Below are 10,762 nucleotides of genomic sequence, written 5' to 3' on the forward strand. Positions count from 1 at the left end.
TTGAAGCACTTTCCGAGCCTCTGCCTTCCTGGCTTTATTCCCGCCCAGTTATGTTTGATTGACAGCTTACTGTCTTGATTACTCAGCGAGTGAGCTTCCAATCAAAGAGAAGAAGGAAGGGAATAGAGCCAGGGAGGCAGAGGCTCAGGAAGAAATTTTAGCTTCCTTATTGGACTATTTCACTATATTTCATCATCCCTGATGGTCTAGAGTTGACACCAGCATCCTTGGTGGTTTAGAGTGCTTCATAGGTGTCTAAAATACATGGCAGTGGTCTGGAATAGTAAGAAGATTCCCTGCTGGTCAACGGTAATGGAAATAATTCATGCCAAAATCACTGGTAGTGTCTCCAATAGGGAAAACAGTAATGAATGCAATCCCTGGTGGTCTAGAGTACTGAATGAATTATGACTGGAGATGTAGGAAAGTTAATTCAGGCATCTCCGATAGCTTAGGGCATATAATGGAATAACCCTAGTATGTTTAGGGATCATGAAAGGCCATTTAAGAATCCCTGGTGGCCTAGGGTACTGAAGGAATTATGCTTCATGATTTGGGAAAGCTAATTCAGGCATCTCAGATAGCTTAGAGTACATAATAGGCTAAGCCAAGTGTGTTTGTTTAGTGATCATGATAGGTAACTTAAGAATCCCTGGTAGTCTAGGGTAATAAATGGCTGAAAGCCAGTATTCTAGGTGGTCTTGGCTAAAAAAAAAATGGATGACTGGCAGTATCCTGGTAGACTAGGGTAATAAAAGGGTGAATTCCAGTTTCCCTTGTGGTCTTGGGTAGTGAACAGATGAATGTCAGTATTCCTGGTGGTCTAGGGTAATGAACAGATGAATGTCAGTATTCCTGGTGGTCTAGGGTAATGAACAGATGAATGTCAGTGTTTCTGGTGGTCTAGGATAATAGATGGATGAATGTCAGTATTCCTGGTGGTCTAGGGTAATAGATGGATGAATGTCAGTATTCCTGGTGGTCTAGGGTAATAGATGGATGAATGTCAGTATTCCTGGTGGTCTAGGGTAATAGATGGATGAATGTCAGTATTCCTGGTGGTCTAGGGTAATGAATAGATGAATGTCAGTATTGCTGGTGGTCTAGGGTAATGAACAGATGAATGTCAGTATTCCTGGTGGTCTAGGGTAATGAACAGATGAATGTCAGTATTCCTGGTGGTTTAGGGTAATGAACAGATGAATGTCAGTATTCCTGGTGGTCTAGGGTAATGAACAGATTAATGTCAGTATTCCTGGTGGTCTAGGGTAATGGATGGATGAGTAACAGTGTCTTTGTGGTCTAGAATAATGAATGGGTGAAAGCCAGAATCACTGGAGGTCTAGGATAATGAATGGATGGATGCCAGTGTCCACAGTTGACCAGAATAATAATGAATGGATAAATGTTCTTGGTGTTCTAGGGTAAAAGATCGGTAAATGCTCATATCCCTGGAGGTCTAGGGTAATAAATAGGCGAATGTCAGTATCTACAGTGATCCAGGGTTATGATTATGTAAACACACACTCCCCTTCTTCCTAGGCAAATAAATAAATAAATAAATACCAGTATCCCTGGTGGTATAGAGTAATGATTAGGTATCTCTGGTGGTGTATGATAATGAATGGGTGAATACCAGTGTCCCTGGTGGTCTAGTGTTATGATTAGGTTATTGCCAGTAACCTTCATGATGAAGAAGAGTGAGAGAAAAAATAAGTATCCATGGTGGTGTATGATAATGAATGGATGAATGCCAGTATCCCTGGTGGTCTAGTGTTATGATTAGGTTAATGTCAGTAACCTTGATGATGAAGAAGAGTGAAAGGAAGTTGAAGTATCCATGGAGGTGTATGATAATGAATGGGTGAATACTAGTATCCCTGGTGGTCTAGTGGTATGATTAGGTCAATGCCAGTAACCTTGACGAAGAAGAATGAACAGACGTTGAAGTATACCTGGTGCTGTATGATAATGAATGGGTGAATGCCAGTATCCCTGGTGGTCTAGGGTTATGATTAGGTCAATGTCAGTAACCCTGATGATGAAGAAGAGTGAAAGGAAGTTGAAGTATACCTGGGGGTGTATGATAATAATGAATGGGTGAATGCAGTATCCCTGGTGGTCTAGTGTTTTGATTAGATCAATGCCAGTAACCTTGATGATGAAGAATGAAAAGAAGTTGAAGTATACCTGGCACTGTATGGTAATGAATGGGTGAATGCCATTATCCCTGGTGGTCTAGTGTTTTGATTAGATTAATGCCAGTAACCCTGATGATGAAGAAGAGTAAAAGGAAGTTGAAGTATACCTGGTGCTGTATGGTAATGAATGGGTGAATGCCATTATCCCTGGTGGTCTAGGGTTATGATTAGGTCTATACCAGTAACCTTGATGATGAGGAATGAAAAGAAGTTGAAGTATACTTGGTGCTGTATGGTAATGAATGAGTGAATGTCAGTATCCCTGGTGGTCTAGTGTTATGATTAGGTCTATGCCAGTAACCTTGATGATGAAGAAGAATTAAAGGAAGTTGAAGTATACCTGGTGCTGTATGGTAATGAATGGGTGAATTCCATTATCCCTGGTGGTCTAGTGTTATGATTAGGTCAATACCAGTAACCCTGATGATCAAGAAGAGTGAAAGAAAATATAAGTATCCCTGAAGGTGTATGATGATGATGAATAGGTGAATGCCAGTATCCCTGGTGGTCTAGTGTAATGAATAAGTGATCGGCTCCTTAATTAATTCTCGTAAACCTCTATAGAATAGAGGAGTGAAAGATTGGTTCCCCGATTATTCACACCGGCAATGTTTCTGCCAATTGGGGAGAGGGCTGCATTGATTTCCACTGGAGTATCCGGTCACTAGCCATAGTAGGGCTGTGCCATACAGTGACCTCAGTGGCGACATCCTTGGCATCCAGTGCCTATAATCCCAGAACAATGTGTAAGTTGCATAGCCGCCAGCTATGTGAGGCAGGAAAGCTGCATGGAGAAATCCATATGATAAATTGTCAGGGAGGCTCAGAACAGCCATGATATAGTGAAACCACTGATAAATATACCCTGTGTGATGTCAGATCCCTCCGGCACCGGCTGGGTCTGCATACGTTATATTATATATGATCCATCAGTAATCGGGATGATGGACCCGATGCAACTGGAGACTTGTAATTCCCTTACTAGTCTGTTCGCTGTCATTTTAATTCAATCCTAGTTTTCTCTCCTCCAGATCTACCATTTCTCTGAATGCTGAATGTATAACCCCTCTCACACCACTGATTGGCAGCTTTCTGTGTACATTGTGCATAGGCAGAAAACTGTCAATCAGTGGCAAGTGGGGATTATGTAGTGCTCCTGAGTATGGAGGACTACATGGCAGCAGGTTTACTAGTGCTTTAATAATAATCTCCTGCTGGTAAAACAGTTGTTCCCCTTCTTGGTATTTATGCTTCCATCCTGTTATGCCCCCATATTAGTAAGTATGTCCCCCATTCTGGTATATTTGTCTCCCATCCTGGTATTTATGCCCCCATTTTGTTATGCCCCCATCTTAGTAAGTATGCCCCCCATCCTGGAATATTTGTCCCTCATCCTGGAATTTATGCCCCCTTCCTGTTATGCTCCCATCTTAATAAATATGTCCCGCATCCTGGTATATTTTCCCCCATCCTGTTATGCCCCCATCCTAGTAAATATGTCACCCATCCTGGTATTTATGCCCCCATCCTGTTATGCCCCCATCCTAGTAAATATGTCACCCATCCTGGTATATTTGTCCCCATCCTGGTATTTATATCCCCATCCTGTTATGCCCCCATCCTAATAAATATGTCCCCCATCCTGGTATTTATGCCCCCATCCTGTTATGCCCCCATCCTAATAAATATGTCCCCCATCCTGGTATTTATGCCCCCATCCTGTTATGCCCCCATCCTAGTAAATATGTCACCCATCCTGGTATATTTGTCCCCCATCCTGGTATTTATACCCCCATCCTGTTATGCCCCCATCCTAATAAATATGTCCCCCATCCTGGTATTTATGCCCCCATCCTGTTATGCCCCCATCCTAGTAAATATGTCCCCCATCTTGATCTATATGTCCCCCATCCTGGTATATAATGTCCCCCATCCTGGTATATTTTCCTCTCCTGGGCCCCTACTGGTATATATTGTACTCACCCTCCCCGGCTTCGATGTCTCGCGGTGTCCTCCTCTATAGTCGGCACGCAGTGGCCGGCACCTTTCATCAGCGTCCATGTTATGGCAACGTTTGACGTCATTGTCATGTGCCGCCTCAATCATGGGTACGCCGCTGAAAGCTGCGGACCTCTGTTAGGCCAGCAGTGTGTATCGCAATGCAGGGACTCGAGGGGTCTCTGTGCTGCAATGCATTTCAGCTGGATGTGCAGCCTCGGACGCACATCCAGCTGAAGCAGGGGTTGGGGCCAGCGGGCCCCCTGCACCCCCGGGCCCGGTCGCGGTCGTAATCCCTACGACCACGATCATTCTGCCCCTGTTGATGAAGGCCATCAATGTAAAAATAGTGGACAACCTCTTTAGCCTCTGCTGTCACTTTTTTACAATTGTCAAGATATCTGCGCAAATTTTGATTCTTCAAATTCCGATTCTCTACATTTTGAGCCCCTGAATGGATTCTACCATTTCTGGTTACAATGTATCAGCTGCTGTTTTTAGGTGACACATATTTGTAGATGGAAACATTGTAACAGACTCATCATCTGAACGTGAACTATCAATATTTACATTTATTGTTTGCAACAAACAGAGAACTTATATTGGAAAGTTGCAGAGGTTTTCATTACAACCTGAAAACTCGGTTACTGTTGGATGCAGATTCCTTAAAAGTCACTCCCTCCCCAAATTTCTCCAAATCTTTGCAGTCCGCAGGTGAAATGCTCCCTCTGCTGGACAGTTCAGGACGAGCAGCGCAGTCTGCAGACCTCCTTGGCACAGGCTGCTGGGATGATATCACTCGAGTCTGTGTTACCCAGGAATCTCTTTGGATACAGGACAATTTGGGCCATTGATTGTATCCCGGTGCCAGTAAGATGCTGATGTCAGTACTCCGGCTGTCAGCGTCAGGGGTCACGATAGACATCCACTGTCCCAGCACTATAGTTTAGCTATATCTGCGCCCTGAGAACATGGATACGATAGAAAGCAATGCTTATCTGGGATACTTGGCCAAAATCTGAGTTTGTGCCCCGGATGCCTGGTGTTAGCAATGCCATAGATACCGCTGGGCTTTATACCTAATTACAAAAAAGAAGGAACCAACCAACGCACAAAAACTAAGGGCGGAATGATCGCAGTCGCAGGGATTGCGACTGTGACCAGGCCCCAGGGGTGCAGGGGACTCGCTGGCCCCAACTCAGGCTTCAGTTTGTCTGAGGACGCACATCCAGCTGAAATGCATCGTGGTGCAGAGACCCGTCGGGTCCCTGCACTGCAATACACGCTACCGGCCAGAAAGAAGGCGGCAGCTTTCAGGGGCATCCCCGTGACTGAGGCGGCACATGGTAATGACGTCTTGCATTGTCATAGTACAGATACCAATGAAAGCTGCCGGCCACTGCGGGCCGGCTATAGAGGAGGACATCGTGCGACGTGTCAGCCAGGAAGGTTTGAGCACAGTATATACCAGGAGGGGGACAGTATAAACCAGGAAGGGCCCTGGAGGGAAGATATATACCAGGAGGTGGACAATATATACCAGGTGGGGCCCAGGAGAGGAACATATTTACCAGGAGGGGGATATTATATAAAAGGAGGGGGACAGAATATACCAGGAGGGGCCTAGGAGAGGAACATATTCACCAGGAGGGGAACATATTCACCAGGAGGGGGATATAATATAAAGGAGGGGGACAAAATATACCAGGAGGTAGACAGAATATACCAGGAGGGGCCCAGGAGAGAAACATATTTACCAGGAGAGGAACAGTATATACCAGGAGGGGGACAGTATATACCAGGAAGGGCCTAGGAAAGGAAGATATATACCAGGAGGGGGACAGAATATACCAGGAGGGGGACAGATTATACCAGGAGAGGAACATATTTACCAGGAGAGGGACAGTATATACCAGGAAGGGCCTAGGAAAGGAAGATATATACCAGGAGGGGGACAGAATATACCAGGAGGGGGACAGATTATACCAGGAGAGGAACATATTTACCAGGAGGGGGACAGAATATACCAGGAGATGGACAGAATATACCAGGAGGGGGCAGAATATACCAGAAGGGGCCCAGGAGAGGAACATATTTACCAGGAGGGGAACAGTATGTACCAGGATGGGGGACATATTTATTAGGTTGGAGTACATGCCAGGATGGGGGGCATATATACCAAGATGGGGGACATATTTACCAGGAAGGAATCCAGAATGGGGTACATCAGAAAAGGATAGGGGACATTACTCCTATATCGTTATAGGATTTAGAATGTTAAATGTATACATATATATACATGCATCCGGTCAACATGTGGGGATGGGGGGCCCAGGTCAAAATTTTGGACCTGGGCCCATAGGACTCTAATTACGCCACTGAACCCAAACACTCCAAATGCGCTAAAGATATTTTCTCCATCCGTGCCCTCTAATTAAAGCGTTATCATCCACCCACAGGAAAGTTGATAACTTTTTGTCTCCCTTCATTGAGACCAATACCATTCCCAAAAATGGGGCTTTGAAGTGCCACCGTTCTAGTCATTGTCTATAGGACTGTCGGGTCTAGCTGAATGCTGTGCTCAGAGCCCTAAGAGTACTTGACTCTATGAACCTGCGGCCCGATTCATCACCTATGGTTCCTTTTCATTTTTTTTGCTTTTTCTGCACCAAATTGTGCTCACAAATTTTGCTCAAAATCCAAAATGTTTTTTTTATTTGTAACCTTTAACCAATCTTATGACCTAGTAGCATGAAAAATGAAATATTTCCTTCAAAATGTTGTAAATTTTGCACCAAAATTCCAGACATACATAAAATCACTACTCCGGGGGGGGGGGGACTGTAGCACATTTGTACTCAAACGTTGCAACTTTGTAAAAAGTTGCAATTGATGAATCAGTTGAAAAGAGGCGCATCTAGAAAAAGGAATAAGATGCAAATAAAGAACAAAAGAAAAACACCAAAAACTAGACACAAAAAGGCAGAAATGCAATAATGAATGGAACCCTTAGAATATTTGTGTTATGCTAGGTACGGGGAAGTTCCAAGCAAAAGGCAAAAGTGAAGGGAAACCCTGTGGCTAGGAAGATGGTGACCCCCTGACCGAACCTACTGCTGGTCCCTGGGGCCCCTAACCACCCTAGATAGATTCCACACCTATGCGCTGAGCCGAATACCTGACCCTAGGTATCCCTAGTGCTGGACCCTAAATAGGGAACGGGTGGGATGAGCTCTTCTTCAACCCCACTAAACACTATAGAAGACACATGGAGGACACACAGGGGGAAAGCATGAACTACTTATCTACAGATGACTCAGGTTGAAGTTCAGTAGAGTTTTCAGCATTGATACCACAAAGGAGCACAAGCCACCTGCTTGCAACCAGAGCTAGAACGAACTGAATAATAGCACCAGTCCAGGGAATGAAGGGTATTTAAGCACCAAGAGAATCCTGATGATCAGCAGCTGGATGGAAGGTGAGCTCCTGCTGGGTCCAAAAGGGGAGAGATTAATCCAGCAGGAAAGCTACCTATACCAATGAATACTAACAGCCGGAACAATGGAAAGTCAGGGAGCATTCTGCGCAGCCAAACGCTGTGACCTTTTATGGCCAGAAACCACATGACTTTCGATCACCCGTGACAATTTGGTGAACTTACGCCCATATTTGTAAACATTCACAAATTTGCTGTGACAATGCTATGAACTGGGGGTGTTTTGGGGTGTTTCGCTGTATTTCTGGACTTTCTCATGAGTGGGGCTTAAAGAGGTTGTCCACTACCTTAACATCGATGGACTTTCCATAGGATCAATGTCTGATCGGCCGGGGTCCGACACCCGGCACCCCCGCCGATCAGCGTTCTCAGGCGGACGAAGATGCTCAGTTCCAGAACTGAATTAATTGGAGGTGGATCTGCAGGACCCGGCTACGGCCACTAAATGTTTAGTCCCGGAACTGCCCCGTCCTCTGATAGCGGATGTGGCAGGTAATGCACATCCCCCTATTGACTGAAAAATAGGAGGCGTATGTGCAGTACCGGCCGTGACCGCTAGTCGAAGCTCCGGAATTGAGCATTTACATCCGGCACCGAGAACAGTTGATCGGTGGGGGTGCCGGATAACATCAATGTTAAAATAGTGGACAACCCCTTTAAATGCCCGGATTGTGGCCATCGCTACAAGTTTTCTTTTTTTACCATGTTTATTTATGGAGAAAATTAATAAAACAAATGTTTTAATTTAATCTGTCCAGACCGAAGGAGGATAGAAATTCAAGGTCACGGCCGGCTGGAAACCCTAGCCGAGTGATTTATCCAAGTACAAGTGGAAAGTCTCCAGATCCCTTCAGGAGGGAGTATTATCAGGGACATTCCAGCGAGACGTCCACCGTGGCATCCAGACCGCGGCCAAGGAGAATACACAGATGTTTCCAGCATGGTATAGGGCCCGTGCATTGGGAACTGATTATCGGGGTCAACCGGGGTCAAAGGACTATAAATAAAATGGAAAACAGAATTATATGTTCAGAGGAATTTTATCAGCTGGAGAAAAGATATAAGGGACTAATCTCCGCAGTTATAGTATGTGTTACCCATGTGACCTCATCCATCGGACAGTGACCTCTGGTGAACTCCAGTGACCTCCAGTGACCTCATTTTTTTTGTACACTAAGGTTCTTATTGGGTATATGTTCTCGGCTCCTGTCCAATGCAAACCATATCAGCTGGATTTCGGAGTCTGTCGTCTCTGAGATACATTTTCTGCCCCAGCAGCAAATTTATGATGATCTCTCTATGCCCTTGTCCTTTCCATAATCGGGAAGGTGTTGACAGGTATGCAGGGCGTTGTGACAACTAAGGATTGTACACTTTAAATAATAACCCCTTCTTCTTGTATCAGTGGTGAGCTGATTGTGGGGGCTCCTGCTACAAGGACACCCCAGGCTACCAGATACTATCGCAAGGCTTTATTTCTGCATTGCACAATGCCCTTTAAAACTAATGAGACGTCGTGTAATGCGTAAACATGCTGGATCAGATGGAGTGTCGTTTTCATTAGAGGATCGTACTATTATATAAATACGGATGCACTATGTAGAAAAAGTATGTGCTCCCCCCCCTTCACATTCCACCTACAGGAGCTTTTCTGACCTCCATTGGCATTAATATGGAGCAATAAAAGCTCCTGAGGTTTCTGTGGGAACTTTTACATCTTCATCCAGAAGAATATTTGTGAGGTCAGACCCTGATGTTGAGGTTCACAATCTCCGGTATAGTTTTTGGATGAAGCTGGTCCGGGTTCTGCACAGCCAGTCATGTTTTTCCCCCTCCATATCTGTATGGAGCTTGTGCGCTGGGCACAGTCATGGGGAACAGAAAAGGGTCTTCTCCAAAATGTTCCTGTCACGGGCGGCGGGGCGCTGCGCTCGCTAGCGCTCGGGTCCGGCGCTGCTGCTGCTCGGTGGCTCGAGTGGTGGGCCCAGATCCGGGGACTCGAGCGGCGCTCCTCGCCCGTGAGTGAAAGGGGGTAGTTTGGTTTGGGGAATTTGGCCGTGACGCCACCCACGGGTTGTGGTGAGGTTGGGCACCACCGCTGCTGGTGACGGGGATCCCGGGAGCGATGGCAGGGAGCAGCTGGGATGTCGTTTTCCCCCTCCGTGGGTAGGGGTTGGTGGTCCCGGGGCCCAGTGAGGTGACGGGGAGGCAGGGTCGGGAAGGTGCAGGGTCGCTTGGATTACGCAGTGCGGTGCCAGATGGCACGGTAGTTCTCACTCAGCCACAAATATCCGCAAAGTCTCTGGTAAACCAAACGGCTGGATGGACGGGTCCCGCAGCCGGCTGCTGTGACTTCTCCCGGACGGTTGGTGGTGGCTGCCTTTCCCTGCACCTTTGTGTATGTTCGGTCCCGATGGATTCCCACCGGTAACCCGCTCCCCAGCGGATATATGTGCCGGAGGAGCCCTTTTGCCCGCAGGCTCTGGCCCTTGGAACTCTAGCTGTGGCGGTAGCTGTATTTCCTTCTACTGGTCGGACGGTTGCCTTCTATCGGGTCTTGGCTGTTAGGAAACCCCTGGATTTCCGGTCACTGACAGATTTGACCTCTTAACGGCGACTCCAAGCCTGGTCGGGGTCCGTAGGCCCTGCCTGAGTGTGCTGGCTTCACTTCGCTCCCCGGTTCGGTACCGGCGGGCCACCGCCCGACCCCGGTCCTACGGTTCCGCGTTGATTCGCCTCTCCTGCAGACGGCCACCACCGTCTGCCAACCTTGCTCTTAGTGCCCGGGCCACGTACCTGGACACAGTCAGTTTACTCCTTCACCACTACTTCAGTCCTCTCCCTTTCACTTCCCTAACTGAACTCCCTAGCTTTTCCCGCCTCCAGTGCTGTGAACTCCTCGATGGGCGGGGCCAACCGCCTGGTTCCACCCCACCTGGTGTGGACATCAGCCCCTGGAGGGAAGCAACAAGGATTTTGTGTCTGGCTGATGTGCCTGTCTCGGGGTGGGGGTGTGTGTTGCAGTACCTGTGACGACCTGGTTAGTCCAGGGCACCACATTCCCACA

This window comes from Anomaloglossus baeobatrachus, chromosome 11 (assembly GCF_048569485.1).
Source record: "Anomaloglossus baeobatrachus isolate aAnoBae1 chromosome 11, aAnoBae1.hap1, whole genome shotgun sequence".
In the NCBI taxonomy this organism is placed as follows: Eukaryota; Metazoa; Chordata; class Amphibia; order Anura; family Aromobatidae; genus Anomaloglossus; species Anomaloglossus baeobatrachus.